A 21,412-nucleotide genomic window follows, 5' to 3' on the forward strand; every position below is an offset into this window, starting at 1 on the left:
TGGTTTTATGTTTACTAGCAGCTGTCTTCCCATCTTCACTATTGTAGAGTAAAACTGTTATACTGGTATTTAAAAAAATCCCATAACAACAACAACAAAAATACAAAGACCCTGGTTTACAAGAGATGTTTTATTGGGAAAATACTACAGGATGGATTCAATAAAAAACAAAAACCATGCCTTCCGCTCAGTATAATCTTGCGGATGCCGTCCATCTTCCTGATTCACTGCTGAGGTACTAGAAGGCATCCAAAAGGTTTAAACTTTGTGTTTTCTGTATTCTGACGGTTTCACAAGGCACTTTCCAAATGCATACTGTCTTTAGAAATCAAGTTTGAATTCAGACAGAGCTCATCTTGAATCAATCATGCGAGCATTGTATCTGATAATAATATAGATTCTCCCAGAATGGATCCTATGATACCTCTTCCTTCAGCCCCTTTACCTTGCTATATTGTAACAGGTCTCCTTTGTGTATTAGAGCACCCTGTTTTAACACAGTCAACCCAAAAATAGGAATGCCAAGCTCTTGCAACGTAAAATCTCTTAGTGTGGGACTAAAAAAGAAGATACAGCTTTCATAGAGGGACAAAAATGCTATAAACAGGTGATGGCTGATGTGTTTGGGGTAGAGTTAATTACTTCTTTGTTAATTCCTGATACACTTTAGAAGGCTCTTTAACAACCCACTTTTGACTGTTTATGTATCTTTTTCTTTAAAGAGCCACAGATTATTAAGTTTAAAAAAAAAAGTCCATACTTTTTTTGTAGGTAACAGTTTTAGCTGACTTTATAATTTTCCGTCCTCAAACTGACTTTATCCTTTTTAATGATGTTCATGCTCTTAATCAGGACTATATAAACAATCCATATTACAAATTTCATAAAGACATATGTGAACATTTAACAGGCTTTGGGAGACATTTGCCGTGTAGACTATCTAGCTGGATTTTCTTCCTTGGAGATTATCCTGTACTAGTAACAAGCAGAGAAAATATTTCCCACGCCTGTGAGTATTTAGGAGTTCCTTTGTGTGCCTAGATCTTTTCCCCCATACAGGGGAAGTGGTGTGCACTGGGGGTAGGCAGAAGAAAAATGACAAGGAGCAAAAGCTTTGCTGCTGTGGGATCAAATTCCAAGCAGAATTCCTTCATACACTTCCATTTCTGTGAAAGTGCGGTGTGGTGCTCGTTTTCACTGTATCTGCTCGCTTAATTGTTTCTGCCTGTTCATTTCATTCTTCAGTGAAAACATTAGCCTAAGGGACATTTGAAAATCAAAAGGTAGGCTTGAAGTTTAACAGGAAATGAACAGCGGTGTTGCTGCGATATTAAAGTAAAAGTTTAGAACCAATAAGAAATAGCCACAATTCTAAACTCAACACGTCTTTTCTCCTTTTTGTTGTTTCCTTTGCTCTCCCAAATGTCAAGATTAAAGAAAAACATTCCATGGTTTCTACATGTTTACATTGCAAGGGTGTATAAAGGATGCTGTGAGGTATGCATTAAAATAACTTATCCGAGATACAGTAAAGATCCAGAGATTTTGAATTATTATGCAGGAATATATAAAATCCAGCACAGATTTCCTGACAGCTATAATTATTTAATTCTTTTAGAATTATCTTTTTCCACCCCCAAACCTCCTCTTGCCAGAATTGTTGAGATAATTAAGGAAGTGGTGGGAAGGTTAGAATCTGAACCATTTCAAAACCAAAACTGACCCGATAATTGTCCAATTCTGTTTCACTTACAATGCAGGACTATGACTTCTGTGTCTGCATGTGTGTGCTAAAGTTTGACCTCTGGTAGGGAAATTGTCTTCAGACAGAATAGAACTTGAACTTCAGAAGTCCAATGGTCCCCATTGTAGTTGCCCATTTACACTCAACGTAGCATGGCTTAATTGTCACAAATATCAGTTATGCTAAATGCTGGTATTCTAACAGCTCAAGGTGAACTGTTGTTACTGTCCATCTTTTCTCTGATCACTGAGACAAAAGATCAAACAGAAATATTTTAAAAAACACTCTCAGAGAATCTCAGCTTAAAATACTGCCTCTTTTACCACCACATTCTCCATCTTAACAAGGAAATCAAACAATTCGAGGAGAGCAAAGCAAAGAAATCCACAGAGAAAAGTTGTTTAAAATTGCCCACTGGATACAGCCATTGTAAGAGCTGAATAATGAGGTGGGAAAATATCAGACTTTAAAAAAAGTCTAGATGTTTAAACATACAAAAGTTATTACACCATTTATTTTTGGAAATAATTTGGGTTAATCCAAATAGCCATGATGAGGAATAGTCAAATAACAAGTAATTACCTTTTCCTGCCTTTGAAGAACAATGGATTTGGGATGAATCCAAATTTGTAAAAAGCAATCATGATTTTATATTCAATTATCTCACGGAAAGATCTCCGCAGTTTTGCATTAGTTTGTTGATGCTATACTTCATGGGCATTGCACACTTGGAGAAATAATTTAATCAAAAGTTATTAATGTATTCAATTATTCATTGATTATGTATGGCACTCATTAGTTTTAAGAATAGCAGGACAACAGAACTATTGATTAGAAAAAACATTTTTGGAAGAAAAACTGGCTCTCTTAGCTACCTTTGCAGTGGTCATTCTCCGTGGAGAATGTAATCATTTGGCTGTTTCTATTGCCGGAGTGGAAGTGGTTTTTATGGTGGTGGGTGGGAGCGTGACACTAGGTATATGTCTGAAATGGGGAAGCAAGGCAAATGGACAAATTGCAAGTTAAATACTTTAGAAGGGGGGGACGTATTTTTACAGGTATCTGTTATTGTCCTTACAAGTAATAAATAATGCTAAATAAAACATGTAACTAAACGGGCATTAAAGACCTTTTACATACATAGAAGACAAGAAAAGCTTTTTTTCCTCCTATGCTGCAGACTGCAGGCATTTCCCTCTGCCTCTGTCAAGTGTAATTCTTTCTTGATGAATGACAAGGCAGGATAATAGGCTGTGGTCGCCATGGCAACCAGACAGCAGCACTGTGTGCCTAGCATTTTTTCATCTGAAAATGAAACCAGAAGCAAAGAAAAGCTGAAAATGTAACCAACAGATTAACTGATACAAAAAAAGAAAAGAAAGAAAGGAAGAAAAAAGGAACAAAAAGGCAAGTTAGATTACAAGCAATTAAAATTACAGTACCTAGTCTTTCCCTCTCTCTCTCTCTGACACACACACACTGACTAGCTATTTTTAAATACTATTTGAGAAACATGAAACAATCATGTTTTATCTTTATTTTTCAAAATGCTTCATTTGTTTTTGAAATCTAGGAAGAATCGATTTTTAAAGGGGCATTTAAATTCTTTAATCACTGAAATTTATGAAGCTTTACGTATTGTGTTTGTATTGGAATTTCTAAATTCCTTTTCTCTCTAGCGCCCATCCCTGAACTATCCAGAGACCAAATGCTTAATGTGCAACAGTTTTTTCCGGACGCAGAGTTGGTGGGTGGGGTGAGGAAGGCAAGGTGACTTGAAACTGAGAAATAAGAAGCCAATATTATATCAACACTCACGGATTCTATAGACTTCACTCACTGTATTTACTAAGTAATCAGAGTTGCTTTTCTATTCAGCAAAAAGAACGCTGTGATTTTCTGCTGTATCCCCATTCCTAAGCGTAAGAAGGCTCCTGAATCCTCATTCAACATATTGTATATTCTGCCCATATAAATTCCTTTCATTTACTGATCTCAAAACTTGTATTGAAACTTTCCTGTGAGATGTTCTCGGGATCTACTGAACACAAATAAAAGAAAACAGACACAAAGGAGTATTTTCTGAGAGCCGCCGTCCCTTTACACCTCAGGTTTGGTAGAGGCAAAGAACACTGAGCTAGAAGTTAGAGGACAAAAGTCCCGTGAGGGGTGCAGCTTTGCAACTGCAGGCCAATGAGCACAGAAGAGCAAACCAAACAGGCCTCAGAATCAACATACTTGAGTTTGAATCTTAGCTCCATCCTTTTGGTAATCATAGTTTTCATATAGGTAATATGATAATAGGTATCTGTTACAAATGAACCAGAGAGTCCTTAAACTCTCTAAGCGTCAGTAGTTTGCATCTTTAAAATGGGCAAATCTCATCTACATTATGGGAATGAGAGGATTCGTGAGATCATCTGTTGAAAGTGTCTGGTATATAATAGGAGTCACTTAAAGATTCCTCCTTCCTGTAATCAAAACACCCAGTTTTCTAATATGTGTAATAGAAATGTCTGTATATAGTGTGTGTGTGTGTGTGTGTGTGTGACAGAGAGAGAGAGAGAGAGAGAGAGAGAATGTATACATAACCACCTGTTTTGGGATGACGTAAATCAAATTAGTTACTCTATGTGAAATGATTCAAGGGTACAATGTGCTCATGAAAATGGAAGATGGTGTCACCAAGAGATGTTGACAAACTTCTTTTCCAGAAAAATCCTAAAGAAAGGTGTCCGATTCCAACCCGCCCCGAGGCAGAGAAAAAGATTGACCAGCTAAGTCAGGGCTTCTATCGCAGGAACTTTCCCTTTATGACCAGAAGACTGAAATGTGAAAGAGGCCCACAGGGCAAGTTCCGGGAAGGTGGTGAGCACACGGGGGCGTCCGAGCAGGCCAGGGCCATGGGTCCCACGAGCCTCGGCACAGAGCAAGCACTCCCGTCCTCCCTCTAACGTACCCAGCGTCTGCGCTGGCCACCCACAGAAAGGCCTCATAAATCCTTCCTTTGTCCCCATTTCCCCAACACACACAAATGCAAAGTGAACAGTTGGATCAAAGCTTTTAATGTGCTTTGTACTGTTTTATTTGAAGAGATCAGGTCTGATATTTGAGAGGAAGAGTCCATCTGGCTGGGCTGAGCTCAAGGAGCCTCAGACAAATTGTAAACAAGACCAGGGTACAAGCTCCTCTCACAGCCCACAGCCTGCCGCTGCCATTGCCAAAGCACTATCTCATGCTAGCCAGGTTTTCCTGACCATTCATGCAAAAGGAGCTTAGTTACCAAAGTGGACCCTCTCACAGGTTTTCCTAAACTTTTCTAGCACATCTTGCAGATTACCACTGGCAGCTTCTAATGGCCTAACACCTGTATTTTTTAATTTTTCCAACAGTAGGTATGATGGTGCATTACATAGTGTTAAGATCCTCTGTTGTTCAAATAAACTCCCCTAGTAGAGTGAGAATGTGAAGATTGAAGATTGGAGAGAAGGGAATAATTACTTTATTAAATGCAATGTACATTTCTAAAAAGGAAAATTAAAGCTTACATTGTTTACTACTTTGGGAATACAAAGAAGGGACATATTAGTTGCATTTCTTCTGTCTCAGCATTTCTCACACTTGATATAATCATTTATGCAGTTATCTGTTCTTGCTGGATTGTGAGCTCTTTGCAGAGGGAGCCATGCCTATCTTGCTTCTTGACACATCCCTAGGACCTAACAGGTACTAGGCTTATGGTAGGAACTTAATAAATATTTGTCAGTCAGATGACTGAACTTTGAAGTCAGACACACCTATATTTGTACCGTTGTTCCACAACTCCCTAGTCCTAACCATGAGCACCTTTATTTATCTGAGCCTAATTTCTTCTCTGTAAAATAAGGTGATAATTCTTCACATAATCGTTGTGATTTCTAAATAAGACACATGATATTTGAAAATGCTTAGTGCCTAGCATAACATAGTAGATATACAACAGCTATTAGTTTTTCTTTAAAAAATTTAATCTGCTTTGATGAATTTTTAGTGAGTTGCTTGCCATTCCAAAAGATCTTTCCTGATAGTCTTTGGAAACCCATACAATGCTGGTAGAGGAGTAATAGGTTTATAAAAGACTCATTCCTCAAAAAGTGTGTATGTGACCCTAAAAGTGTGTATATTACATGTCACCATATCTTTTGCAAGCACAGAAGAGCAAATGTTATCTGTAATTAACTAGAACAAGGAAGGTTTGAATTTGATTGGAAAGGCCAGGATGGAAAGTGAATGTAGACCCCTGGGGTTGCAGAGGGTGAAGGACCAGAAATAAATGCACAGCAGTAGAGCCATTAATCTAGGGATGACCACCTGTGTTGGAGCATCTGGAGAACAAATCACAGATAGCAAAATTGGTCTGAGGCACAAGACAAGTAGGATGCACACAACATCAGTTGAAATCAAAGATAAAACTAACATTCAGGCAACATTTATTAAGCACCCACTGCATATGGGAAAATGAATAGGTGCATTCACATACGTGTATCCCTAAACTTAGGAGGCAGTTACACAGCAGTAAAGCACAGATTCAAAAATCAGATGCCAGGGTTTCTGTCCAGGCTCTTCTACTTAATGGTATGACTGGCACATTTTTAAAATTCTCATATCACAATTTCCTCACCTATAAAAGGGGGAATAACAATAGTACCTACCTCAAAAAATGGTTGTGGTCATTAAGTGATTCGATACACATAAAAACACTTAGAACAGGGTCTGCACATAGAAAGGATTCAATAAATTTTAATTATTGTGGATTGATTTGTATTCATTCATATTTTTAACCTTTCTTAGAGCTAACAGAGATGGTCAACTTATGACAGAAAAGAGCTCTAGACCTGGGATCAGAAGACTTGGATTTGAAAATCAGTTCTGCCACTTACAAGCCTCAGTTTCCTCATCTGAAAGTAGAAGGAAGAAGACCTGACTTGAAAGATGTGCTGTGAGTTGTCTATTTATTTAAAGAGACCAAGATCAAGTGTGTCAGTTGAGAAGCAAATGATACGCAGAGTTTTAAACTGCAGGCAATGAGTATCAGGGACACTTGGTAGATGATTTCAGGCCAGAGCAGCAGAGGTTAAAGTCCCTCCTTGGACACTAAGGAATAGGGAATCAAACATCAGAGACAGGAGTCTCCGACATCAGCACAACAGCCAACTTAACTCTGAGACACAGTGGTGCTAAATTACTTTTCCAAACTCACAATTCAGATGAGGTCACCATTCTCTGAGGCCTCCAATGACTCCACCCTGGCCTAAGAATAAAAATCTAAGCTCCTGTGACCAACATTCAATTTCTTCCAGGACCTGCTTTCAGTCTTCAGTTTCTACACCATCTTTCTTTTGAGATCACTAAGATATTGACTATTTACTATACACGCACATGACTTTCTACAGATAGAGGTACAAGCTTTTGATCTCACTCTTGCTTGCATCTAGAACACAGTTTCTTCCCACCTCCACCTGTCCAAGTTTCCCATAACCATCAAGTCTCAGCTAAAGGCTGCTTCCTCTGTAAATCTTTCTCCAGTCCTCCAAGCTCGAAGTGCTCTCTTGGGCACCGAACAGTTCTATTTTGTATTAGAATCATGTATGTTTCTATATTTGCCTGTTATCCCCTAAACAATTACAAGTTTCTTCAATCGGTAGAGTTTTTAGCTGTTTCACCCTTGTTTGCTTGAAAAGGGGTTGAAACAGCAATCATGAAATGTATATATTTTTTGTTATTTGTTTGATGGCCGTATGGAATATATGAACGAATTAGTGAGTAAAGGATAAAGCAAATCTGTAACTCCCCGACCTATCACTAGGTTTGGTTTTATAATAAAAACGAGGCTGATCATAGATGTATTAGCAATAATAAGAAGAATGAATTATTATTGTTTCATATTATGAGCCATGCTTGAGCTAAGAGGTAGGGATACAGTGGTGAGTAAACCGTACACTTCTCCCTTCTCTAGAGGAAAGTCCTATGGAAGGAGCATGCATTTATCAAATCATTATTGAAATACACAATTACAAACCATGAATGTTATAAAGAAAAACATTACAGCAAGTTATGAGAACACAAACAAAGGGACAGGATCTAATTGGGAGGAGGTCAAAGAAGGTTTTGTTGAGGAGTCGATATTTCTATTCAGATTTGAAATGATGATAGCAGTTGCTCATGGGCAGAGCAGTGACTTGACTGCAGGGGACTGAAGAGAATGGCCATTAAAGGCGTTTTACCCTGCAATCAGATGTTTCTGGGATCGTGAAGGTGGGAAGTGGTCTAGCATCTGTGCTAATAATTTTCAGTGTGTGTGGAAAATAAAGTAGGCAGACAATAAGAAGGATGGTCCAGAGAAGAACATGATAAAGGAGGACAGAGATAAGGCTGGGAGAGGGGAGGAAATAGCTCAATGAATAAATAATAAACCTGAAGAAGTAAAAAAACTAAAGACAAGGCAAAACAGAGGAAATGGTGAGTATACCACCAATATCAGTCCTGAGCAGCTCAAATAAAACCCATAAACCTTTAACCGAGAAGTATATCTTTGTTTGCAGTTAAACTTTCTGCATTTAGAATTTAAGGAAAGAATTTTGGCTAAAAGGAAATTCTAAACTGGTTAAGGAAATTCTAAGTTGGTCTTTCATTAGATGGAATTAAATGCCAGGGGTTGGGGCTAGCCTCTCTGCATCTTTTGCTGGGGCCGGATATCTATTTGTAAACACAGGTGTAGTTGAACTTAGGAAAACAAATGGGATGGCTGAAGGTTGCACTGGAGAAGGAGAAGGCAAGTGGATTTGTATAGATGACCTCTAAGCTCCAAATCAGTGATTAAAATCTTAAGTATTTAAAAAGCAAAGGGAGAAGGTGCATCTGGAACTCTGAGACACTGTATTAATGATTCTATTGTCACGTGAACCTTTTAGGATACAGATTGGTATCCTTGGCCTCATGTACGTTCCTCAAAAGTAGCATGTTTTCTGGTCCTCCTGTGTGGATGGAATGAATGTCTCTCGCTCTGCTGGCACAGCAATGATGGAGACACAGGAGCAAGATCCTGTTTCTGGTCACATCTGTAAATAAACTTTAGTGAGTTTGGGCTTGAAGGCAAGTGACAGAAACAAAAGGGCACAGAATGTCCCGGTTACTGGAGCAAAGTAGGAAGCAGAGCTGTGGGAACAAAAGGTAAGCTTTGTCTGCTTAACAGTCTTCCCAGACAAATTGTGTTGAAAAATATAATAAGAGTGATTTAGCCTGGGTTCCTCCCTTCACCCCTGCTAGTTTGCCATGGTGTCAAAGAAAACAAAAACTCAATCATTGGAGAATCCTTCCCTGAGCAGTGAAGTCTTGTCAGTCTTCTAGGTTCCTTTATTAAAGCCCTAATACCCATGGGAGGACCCCACCTCATTAAATAATATGTTAGAGAAACGTTACTCTATCAGGTACTCTCTAACAGGTACAGAGCGCTGAGCTCAAGACCCTAAAAGGAAGAGACACAGGACAGAGCTAAGGGTTAGGCAGAGCACTACCACATGGGAGAATGCTGGAGAAAATTCTGTCCAACTTCACAAGGGAGGGTCAACCAGGGCCTCGATTGTATAAAGAGCCTCTGTTGGCTCCCAGTAAATAACTCCTGGCCCAACACAAAGTCACTGTATGTGCAAACATTTTATTCACAGAGCAGTCACTTGCATCAATTATACAATAAAAATGTGCACATATTTGGGGCACTTGCTCTTTAGTATTCATGGGACTTCACATGGTCAGACATTTAGCCAGATGCAAGAAAAGTGATTATCAACTACATACAAAATAAAAAGCGTGAGAGAGACTTCCTCGCTGCAAGCATGATTGCCTCATCCCATGCTTTTGTGAATGGGCATTACTGACTGGCATTCAGACCATAAGTAAATTGGCCAATGAGAACTCAGCAATGCTCTGATTGAAAGCTGATCACACACACAGAAGAAATGCCAATATGCAAAACCTGATAGCAAGATTTTAAAAATTCTCTAGAGCAGAACGTATAAACTGAAGAATCGGGTAAAAAGGTGAATTCATGGTTATTAGCTAATAATAAGACTATAATTATTGCAAAACATCTTGGACAATGCAGGATGGTGAGTAGGGCTGAAAATGGAAACCAATAGTTTTTTAAAAAGGTAAAAATGAATGACTCAGGAAGAAGGTAACTTTTTTTATATATGACTTTCTTTTAGGGTTCAAAAGCTACTTATAATATTTTTCTCAGCATTGATTTTAAGATTATTTCATTTCTGGAGTCAACCTGGTTGTACATTCAGTGAACTTGATACTTCACTGTAGATCTATTTTCTCTAAAATGTCTAAAAAAGGCCCCGGTGACCCACCATGGTGGGGGGTTCTCAAACTCAGCACTTAATCTCAATTAAGAGATTCAGTGGGGAATGAGCCTTTTCAAAGAAGATACTGAAAACCTAAAATGAAGAAGATAATCTTCTTACGTAGTATGATTCTATAATCAGCTGGTTTGGACTTGGCATTCAAGATGTTGTAAATTCAATCCTTATATAGATCAGTTAGTTTCTACTCCACAAACACTTGTCTGTCCTCACTATGTACCGTGATCTCAGATAGTCCAGGCTAAGTCCAGCTGGCCACCTACCAAATGCCATTGTTTAAAGAGAACAGGGCCATTATTTAAGGAAAGTGTGGGTGACTCCCTGTGTGTCTTTAACATATGTCTTCACCTAAATGTGGGTGAGTTAAAGCTTGGTATATAAAGGAAAAAGCATATTATTACTTAAGTAAATGGACTATCTAGGGGATAGAAGCAGAAGTTGAAGAATGTGAATGTTTCCACCATTGCTAGTGATTCCCCTGCAAATACGTTTTAATCGTATTTGGTATAATCATCCGTGAGAACAGATGGAATGAGATGACAGATAACTCAACCTTCTTGGTAATTGGAAAGTCATTTCTCTTTGATTTTGGAACACAATGTTCACCACTCCCACACAGGCACACCTTCTTCATTATGTTCAACTTAACGTAAACCCGTATTTCCATGTCTGCTGGAAGGCATTGGATGTGATCCTTTACGCAATCTCTCTCAAATTTTCATCTTTTACTTTCTTTTAGATATTTTCTCGAGTCTCTTCATCTTCCCACCATCCCCCGATGCTTGAATCAGGCAGAAATTCACACCATTAATTTTCCAGAGACTAAATGTTACCAAGGGTCAGCATTTCTTTACATGTCTGTTTCCCCTAATGAGGTAAGCTCTTTGACGACAAGGATTATGTATTATTCATCTTTGTATTCCCAGGACATAGTAGGTCCTAAATTAATGTTTATTGAATGAATTAAGTATAAAAATATGTAACAACTCATTAAAATATTTTGCTAGTCAATTCTATAATTTCTTAAACTGTTAGCTTAGCATAAAGCATTACATTGCTCTGGGCAAGCAGGTAAGTGGCTATTTACAAGGCAGATTTATATTTAATTGGATATAATGTATTCTAATGATTTGAATTGATTTGGTTAGTCTAATTTGGATGAAAGACACTCAGTCCATTGGTGTTATTTATTTCCTTGGTGGTAATAAATGAGATTCCTTCTAATACCTTGCTGATGGCAATTTGTGTGTCAGTGGAACAGTCGGAGCCTTTCACTTTCGCAATAATGGTTTAGGGGCAAACAATAGGACCCTTAAAAACCTATCTAATCCAGCTTTATGGCCTTATAAGCTGTCAGGCTCTTCACTTTTTTTGTCATGATGGGAAGACAAGACAGGATGTAAGAAAAGCAGAGAGGGGACCGTGGGGCTTAAGGAGCCAAAGGACTTTGAGATCATGTAAATAATAAAATTGGTAGGTGGAGAAACTGCTTTCCCTCTAACCTCTATTTCTCCTTTTTGCAAGTGGAAATATGTAGATAAAATCAAGCAAATGATAAATGTAGAAATTCCTAATTATCTTGTGAATAGCAAGATTGGAAACAATGAAACAATGTCCTAGTCAACTTGTAGAGGCAGAAGGCTATTTTACTACAAGAGGTAAAATTTTGGGACACACTGCACCCACATTAATACGCTTAGTAAACTAAAAGCCAAAGGTAGGATCTCAGTGTAAAGGCATTACCTGTGGTGATAAAAATAAAGGTCCAGGGGTGGGCGCAGTGGATCACGCCTGTAATCTCAGCACTTTGGGAGGCCAAGGCAGGTGGATCAGTTGAGGTTAGGAATTCGAGGCGAGCCTGGCCAACATGGTGAAACCCCATCTCTACTAAAAATACAAAAATTAGCAAGGTGTGGTGGCTCGTGCCTGTAAACCCAGCTATTCGGGAGGCTGAGACAGGAGAACGGCTTGAACCTGGGTGGCGGAGGTTGCAGTTAGCCGAAATCGCGCCATTGCATTCCAACCTGGGTGACAGAACGAGACTCCATCTCGAAAATAAAATAAAAATAAATAAATAAAAGTCTAGGTAAAAGACTTCGAGTTTTTCATATTGTTTGAAGAGAATTATTTAAATCAGGCACAGCCAATAACAATTTGGACTCAAAATCAAGCAAATTTCTCCCTTTTAAACAGTGTATTAGTAGGCCGAAGCAGTTCACCTTGATTCAATGAACTGAACTGGACTTTGGATTTTAAAATTTACAAAAATCCTCCAAAAAATTCAGACAGACTTGTGAACCAGGAGTCAGGAAAACTGGGTTCAAGTGTTGTCCTGCATGTCTTCATGGTACCTGCTCAATATTCTTACCCCAAATATTTCCTTTACCAAAATGAGATAATATCGTATGAATACTAGGCAGACAAACTAAATAATAGATAAAAACACGTTGCTCTAACCCTTTGAGAGAAATCACTAAAATATAAGGAGTTTGTATTTTTATTAATCAGAATTACCTACAGCCCTGTATCTAGTTCTAGCCATCCAGCTAAGGATAGATTCAGAAACAGTTCAAAGAAAAGCTACCCTGATGTTAAGAGTTCTAGAAATAGATGGTATTTTTTAAAAAAGTTAAAAAGAACTGGGATTATTTATCCTATGGAAGACATGATTGAGAAAGGATGAAATCATGGTTTAGAATTAGAGCAATGTTTCTTAAAGTGTGGTCCCAGGACCTACAACAGTAGCAACCCCTAGAAACTTACAAAAAATGTAAATCCCAGGCCTCTATCCCATACCTGCTGGATCAGTAACTCTGGAGGAGACCTGACAACCTGTGGTTTACCAGCTCTCCAAGGTGATTTTGATGCACAGTCTAGTTGAAGAACCACTTGGTGAATATGAGTAGTGGTCTTGTGGAAAATAGTGAAAGTGAATAGTGATACTCATTGAAACAGAAAAGAAGGGTTGGGACGGCTTTTAAGTATTTAATCTTTTCCCCTGTCAAATAAACCAGATAGTAAAAGAGGAAAGTATGCAAGTAACTCAAGGAAAAAGCATAGAAACCATCTAGAAAAGGCTCCTTCTTTCCTTCCTTCCTACCTTCCTTCCTTTCTTTCTTTTTTTCATCTTTTCTTTCTTTCTTCCTTTTCTTTAAGGAGGGTACAGAATCCATATGACTTCCTACGTGAAGCTTTAGATGTAATTTTAACAGTGGTTTACTCAAATGAAGTTTTAAGGGAACAATAGTAGCATAAGAAGTAAAGCCTAATATGTACACCAAATTCAAGCAGTAATGGCTCTTAAATAATCCATAATTGGCTGGGCACTGTGGCTTATGACTGTAATCCCAGCAGTTTGGGAAGCCGAGACGGGCAGATCATGAGGTCAGGGGTTCAAGACCAGCCTAGGTAATATGATTAAACTCCATCTCTACTAAAGATACAAAAAATTAGCCGGTCATGGTGGCAGATGCCTGTAATCGCAGCTGCTCAGGAGGCTGAGACAGGAGACTTGCTTGAACCTGAGAGGCAGAGGTTGCCTTGAGCCAAGATTGCACCTTTGCACTCCAGCCTGGGCAACAGGGTGAGACTCCATCTCAATTTAAAAAAAAAAAAAATCGTAAAAAAGAACCATGACTTTTCAGAAATTCAGTGAAAAAAGAAAGATGAAATACCAATGAGAGAAGGAAAGATAGAGAAAAAGGAAAGAAGGAAGGGCAAAATCAAATGGAATTCAGAGAATTGCCAACTCTCAGCACAGGAGTGAGGGCAGGAATGAAAAGGGTGCTTTCAATGACCCAATACACATCACCATGCAACAGCATAGTACATTGGAGCCTTGCTAAGAATTCTGTCTTCTGGAGCCAGATTGTGAAACTGCTTTTTCATGAATTTCAATTCATTTTAAGATTTCTAATTTAGTCGAAATTCCTTGCTATTAATTTCTTTAGGCACTTTGATAGATAAGCCCCTTGAATAGGTGCCAGATCATACCCACCTTATATAGAGGATTGTTACTACAGTGAGAAGCCAAAAACATGAATTTTTTGAATCACATTTACTTTTACTTTATTTTGTGGGATAAGTAAGTTTTAAGGATATGTAGACATGTTAATATCCATAAATAGTATAGACAAAAGATTTCCTACTCTACTTACCCTAAATCTCCTCTTTCAAGTAAGGATAATTATCAACCCAATAAGACAGCAAGAAAGAAAAAATCCAGTTATTTAAAACATCAATGTATGCACTATAGTAATCTCAATTATTCATATACAGAATGTTGCCCCTTTTGATTATCTGAAGCAAAATGTTGATCCCAGATCAACTTTCTTTGGTTATGCATCATTTATCTAGATAGCTGCTTCCTAGCATCAGTAGCTGTTAAGACAAAACAAAACATGTAAATATGAGGCCAATGAAAACAAACAAAACTAACCATTCTAGACTAACTTCTCTTCTTTCTTTTATAGTTATTAGACTAATAGTTTTGAGGAATGACATTTGGAATCCTAACTTCAGTATGTGACTTGACTAAGCTTCTTATGATCTCTTTTTGGTAAGTTTGGGTCAAACATTTGAATAAGATGACTCTGAAAAAAAACATCTAATTTAGCAGATATCTTAGGATAAAAAAAAATTCAGAGAGGGAATGATGAGCTGAATTTTAGGATGAGGGAAATAGAGTTTGACAGCAGAATGTATAGAAAAGACTTAAGTGTTTTAATAGATAGTAAGATAAGTTGAATCAATACTGATAGATGGTTGCTAAAAAGATTAATAGGAGTTTTATTCCTGGAAATCCAGTACTTAAGGAAAAAATTTTTAAAGGTGATCATCATGCATTTCTTCCCATTTGTCAGTCCACATCTAGAAAAAAGCATTCAATTCAGAGTAGCACATTTAACAAGGCAACCAAACCAATTGAGTGTGGAGACTCACAAGAATGATGAAGGTATGTGAAATAATGCCATGGGAGGAATGACTGAAAGTGCTAAGGGTGTGCAGCCCAGAGAAAAATGACTCTGGACGGAACATGATTTCTTCTTTTACATATCTGTAGGACTGACAAATAGAAGAGAGATTAGACTTAATAGACTTACACTATATCTCCTAAGGGTAAAATAAGAAACAATGAAAGACAATGCCTTTGTGATTCAATATAAAGAAAAAGTATTCGGCAGGCGCGGTAATCCCAGCACATTGGGAGGCCGAGGCAGGTAGATTATCTGAGGTCAGGAGTTTGAGACCAGCCTGGCCGACATGGTGAAACCCCGTCTCTACTAAAAAAAAAAAAAAAAAAAAAGAAAGAAAATTAGCTGGGCATGGTGGCGTGTGCCTGTAATCCCAGCTACTCAGGAGGCTGAAGCAAAAGAATCGCTTGAACCAGGGAGTCAGAGGTTGCAGTGAGCAAAGATCGTGCCACTCTACTTTAGCCTGGTGACAAAATGAGACTCTGTCAAAAAAAGAAAGAAAGGGAAGGAAGGAAGGAAGGAAGGAAGGAAGGAAGGAAGGAAGGAAGGAAGGAAGGAAGGAAGGAAGGAAGGAAGGGAGGGAGGGAGGGAGGGAGGGAGGGAGGGAGGGAGGGAAGGGAGGGAGGGAGGGAAGGAAGGAAGGAAGAAAGAATTCAAATGATCTGGGTTGTCCAAAAAAGGAACTGCTGATCAGGAATGTGGTCCATTATAAGCTAATAGAAAATTCAAGCAAAAGATGAGAATTGGACTAGATGGCCTTTGTGGCTTCTTCATCAGTGAAAGTCTGTGAACCTAGAATTAAAAAGGGAATTTGACTGAAGTGAGCATCTAAGGCACATTCTGAAGACCATATTCATTTTTTATAACATCTGCACCCTGCTCCTCTCTGTTAACCTGGGTATTTAAAATCCAGTGGTGTGTAATCTAAAGACCTTCTCAAAACACTATACCATATTTACATTCAAAATCTTTGTAAAGTAAGAACAAGTCAACTACCTTGTTTCTCTTCCTACTGAAGAGCTGACTCTACTACAGAAATTGTAAAGGAAATAATTATCAATAGAGTTAGATCTAGAACATAGCACCTTTGATTCATGAAAATGAAACTTTGAACATGTATCTCTTGACCTTCATTGTTTAACATTCCTCCCCAAATTCTCCCTAATGTTGATGGCTTAGTTTATTAATTCAAGTTCGTTGAATAAACCATAGTCTACAATCACGATAGTAGTTTATGAGAGCAAGTGTTGATGTTACTCTAAGTGCATGGGGAACTTGCAAAGGTCCTTTTCTAGAGGCCTTCAAGGTAAGTTGCAGAGGTCCTTTTCTAGATATTGTGATTTATTCTACTATTAGCTCATTCCTACTTTTCCACTAAATCTGCCAGTTATCACACTGTGAGCAGAGTAAGAAAAAACTCTGGGAATGAAGAAATTCTGCCAGTGTCACTTGTGTATTACAAAGCTACTGCACTTTTGATTTTCTCCCTCCCACTACTGGTAAGTTATGATATAGCCTCCTCAACACAATACCTAATGCTGAGTACTGTAATAATCATGGTGCACTGCTCACAATCCCTGTGGCAAGCATTTAAACTGCTCTAAGCACCAGCAAAAAAAGAAACAAATATTTCTTTTGTGGTTCCTTTTAGTCCTTGAATATATCACAATTTAACCCTAATCAGATTTACCTGATGTCAGGAAATAACCTGGGACTTTCGGCAGTCATTATCCTAAAGGGTAATAATCAGAAGGTTGAGAGGAAAAACTTAAGATGGGACTTATCTAATGGGCTAACTTAGGTGACTTAGAGAATTACATACAAAGGGTATAACCAGAGCCAAGTGTAATGTCCCATGTGATTTTTACTAGGAGAGACTAGTCTTAATAATTTCATCTTTGGACAACCCTCCTTTCTAAGCATGTACCTGCCACTTAGGGATCCCCAACCCAACACGCTGAGGCTCATTTCATCATCATTACAGCTCTAACCCCATTGTAAAAATTCACCAGGGTCTTTTAAGCCAGGATAACAAACTTCTCAAAGTGTTGAAAAAACTTGGTGGCTGATATATGCATGGACTAAGTTATGTATATAGGTTAATAAACACACACACACACACACACACACACACACACATCTTTTAGGACTGGTTTGCCTGAAGTCTTCACATCATGGAATGTCAAATGTCAAATGTCTTTAAAATATGATTATCGGCCAGGCACGGTGGCTCATGCCTGTAATCCTGGCACTTTGGAAGGCTGAGGTGGGTGGATCATGAGGTCAGGAGTTTGAGACCAGCCTGGTCAATATGGTGAAAACCCGTCTCTACTAAAAATACAAAATTTGAGGTCGGGTGCAGTGGCTCACGCCTGTAGTCCCAGCTACTTGGGAGACTGAGGCAGAAGAATCGCTTGAACCTAGGAGGTGGAGGTTGCAGTCAGCCGAGATCATGCCACTGCACTCCAGCCTGGGTGACAGAGTGAGACTCTGTCTAAAATATATATATATGTATGTATATATTTATATATATAATGTATATGATATATATGTGTATGTGTGTGTGTGTATATATATATTTTTTGTCTGATTCTCCTAAGAGAGAGTAAACTGGCAGAGAAATAGATAAGATAATAATTTGACATTCCACATTGTTGTTATCTATATATAGTGTTGTCCTTGATGTTAGCAGATGCCAGAATTCCTAGATCAATTAAATAGAGCACCCTTTGCCCACAGCTTCCTTTGTAAAAGCTGAATATACTAACGGATTTTTCAAAATATCTATTTTTCATTTTTAAAAGTATCCCTATTTAAAATGTAGGAGTCTAAAAATATACACAAACCAAATGTTGATTCATTGTAGGAGTTGCATGTTATGATTCCCTCATTGCATCTGGTAACTGCATGTGGTTAGCTACACTTGGTACGACTGGATACAGCTTGACATATTCTGGGATTTATTAAAATGTAAATGACAAAGCAGAAAAGAATGTTCAGACAATTGGATTACTCCATTGACTGAATGTTCCAATACTGTATCTATTTTTGTCAAAGCAATGGTGGTTCCTGCTGTGGAATGCTGAATGGAATATTCCATTGCAGGGCATGGGGAGAACTTGAATAAAGGAAATTGAAACCTAACCATTTAATTTTTAATTCACCTCTCTAAAAGCAACACATTGCCAATACTTGTAAAAGAAATTATGATAATTTTGGCACACAATTATTGGAAGATCATCACTTTCAACTATTTATTCAGTGTCTATTATTGGTTCTGTAACTTCATTCATGAAAACAATGATACATTTGCTTGTTTTTGCTCTTGGCCTTGGCTTGTTTTCGTTATGAGCATTATGTGATGAGCATGAATATCTGTGATATGGCAGTGAATATGCACAATCCAAGAGAGACATTTTCCTGATGGGAACTGTTCTTATTTGTTCCAGAGAAGAGAAGGCTGGGAGGTAGTCTTTAAGGACATGAAGGGATTGAGTTTAAAAGAATGGAGGCCGGCTGTTCTTTCTCTCCACAGGGAACAAGAGAAAATGGGATTAAACTACAGCGTGAGGGATTTGGAATAGAAATAAGAATTTCCCAACTGTGTAGAATCTCAAACACTGAAAGGCATTTTGAAGGAAGTATGTGGACGTTAGTTTTATTTCGATGCCTTTAAAATATGGAACGGCACATTTTCACTATGTGGTTTTATACGGACGAAGAAGAGCAGATTTGATGACAGAGTTCCGGGATTCTCTTGATCTATGAGTAGAATCTAAAAGTGGTGCATGGTGGTAACTATGAGAAGTAACTATTTTTTATAGTGGTTATTTTTTCATGTCAACTTTTCTCATGGGGACAGACTGTCAATTTTACCTGTACAGTGAAACATGAAATGGAATGGAAGGTAATATAATAAGTTGGGTGGGGACAGATAATGTGGGAGCACAATGCAATTTTTAATTTTGTCTTCCCACTACCATTTCTGCTATTGAGTAATTTAAGTTTAAAGGCAAAATATCCTTCTAGTGGAGTTTAATATATGTATATTGATTTTTGAATTTGTAAAAATGTGCTCAGAATTCCTGGGGAAATGAGCATCTCCTGCACCCTCTTTATGGACACACACACACATATATATATGTATATTTTTAAGGAGTTGCATTTTCACATTTGATTAGCAAATTAGCAGAATTATTTGAGTATATGGGATTCAAATTGGTCCAAATTCAATTTTGCTGTTAAAAATTATGACCACAGTGGATATTAGTCTTGACTTGAAGATAATTATATTTTCCACTTCCCTGAGATAGTTTAGTGTAGCAGAAAGAGCGTTGTGTTAAAATCAGAAACTTGGGGGTCAGGTCTTATCTCAATCATGGCCTGGCTGTTTGACCTGGACAACTCAGTAACTGTTAAGTGTGAGTTTATATTCTGAGGAATAAACAAAAATGTGTTAAACAAATGGTTTTCGTTCTAATATGCTGTCAGCTATTGATATCAAAAACTCTCGATTTTCTGAGCTGAGTCTAAGATTATGTTCCCATAAGTCAATAGTTCTCAACTTTGGCTGCACATTCTGATCTCCAAAGGAGCTTCAGAAAATTCCAATTCCCAGGCCACATTCACACCAATTAAATCAGAATCTGACCTAGGTATCAGTATTTTCAAAACTCCCCAGGTGGTTACAATGTACAGCCAAGGTTTAAAACTCATGCTTTGGATACAGTGCAGTAAGGAACTGAAATAATCATATTAGTGTTATCTATTATGAGTGTGAGAATTGTGTCCATCTTGTTCCTTCCTGTATCCTCAAAACTGAACAAAGTGCCCAGCACATAGTTGGTGCTCAGTAAATACTTAATAGTTTTAGTAAACTTTGGCCAATTCCTAAAAGATACAGGATGTATCAAATCAGCTACCTCCTTTAATCATTTTTATGTTCATCTCATTCACTTAATAAGAGCTCAATTCTCTTCTTTTTTTTGGTCTGTGTAAACATCAAATGAAAGTGAAATAATAGGTAATCTTTTGCTGCAATACAATTCACCTATCCTTAGGACGAAATTGAAAAAAAAATTATCTATCACATTCTCTAGAGAAGGGGCCCTTTGGAATCTAAAGACATGTCTACTACATGACTCTACACATCTAAGTGAAAATTAATAAAACTAACTGTCTCTATGTGTCCAGATGTGATATTCATTCAGCAGACATTTATGAAGTACTTTTGATGCCAAGCATTGTGGTAGGCTATTGTAGACTTTCCTGACCAGAGTTTTATGCTAGAATTGAACCCTAATGCTCTGAGCATCTTTACACGTAATGAATTATTTTCCTTCCTTTGCATATAAAATTGTATTTTTAATATATCATTCTTGGGAGAATTGAAAAAATATCATTCAAATCATCTTTGTTCTCTGTGGTTCACATAGCAAACCCCAGTCAAGAAAGGGCTGCAAGTCAGGAGGATAAAATGACAAGTAAAACGTAGCATTTATCTTCTCGAGTGGCACTGTCCAATAGAACTTTCTCAGTGATAGACGTGTTCTATATCTGTGGTGTTCAACAGAGTGGCCACCAGTTGCATGTGGCTGTTGAGAACTTGAGATGTGAGCAATGCAACTGAGGAGCTAAATTTTTAATTTTACTTAACATTAATTAATTTAAATTGAAATAGCCACATATAGTGAGTGGCTACCTTGTTGAATGGCACAGTTCTAGAATCTCATGTTCAAATATGAGCACGACACTGGATGATAAGTGCTAATAAGAGGTAAGCTCAGAATGACATAAAAGCACCTAGGTGGGGAAGCTAGTCTTAGCGGTGGTAGAGGTTGGGGTGAAAACTTTCCAGAGAAAATGACTTCTAGGATGGGATGTAAAGGACGAGCGATGGAGTTTGGAAGGTGTAGTGGAGAAAGTACTAGGTAGAAGCTGAAGTGTGTGAGAAAGCCCAGAAGATAGAGGGAACATTAAGAAAAGGCAGGTGGGTGGCACGAGCCTGGAAGCACAGAGGGGCTGAAGAGCTGATGAGTCCAGAGAGGACCATTGGAGCCAGGATCAGGGCATGAAGGGTTTTAGGTGTCACGATATCTCAAGGGCAATGGGAAGCCAGTGAAGAGTTTGAAGTCATGGAATAATACAATCGTATTTGTGGTTTAGAGAGATTTCCCTGGCTGCCCCTTGGCAGTGTGAAGAGGAAAACTGGAGACATGGTACGTAGTCCAGCTGAGAAATGAGAGTTGTACTTTAATGCAGTAGCATAGATGGAGAGAAGTAGACATATT

At 38.1% G+C, this 21,412-nt stretch overlaps 1 long non-coding RNA gene across 7 annotated transcripts in view; it reads right to left on the minus strand.

Annotated features, from left to right (window-relative positions):
• The window catches only part of LOC106993508 (uncharacterized), a 336,731-nt gene that overhangs the window by 37,093 nt on the left and 278,226 nt on the right, over positions 1–21,412 (minus strand). The gene's annotated exons all lie outside the window — the stretch shown is intronic.

Source organism: Macaca mulatta, chromosome 14 (genome assembly GCF_049350105.2).
Source record: "Macaca mulatta isolate MMU2019108-1 chromosome 14, T2T-MMU8v2.0, whole genome shotgun sequence".
NCBI lineage: Eukaryota > Metazoa > Chordata > Mammalia > Primates > Cercopithecidae > Macaca > Macaca mulatta.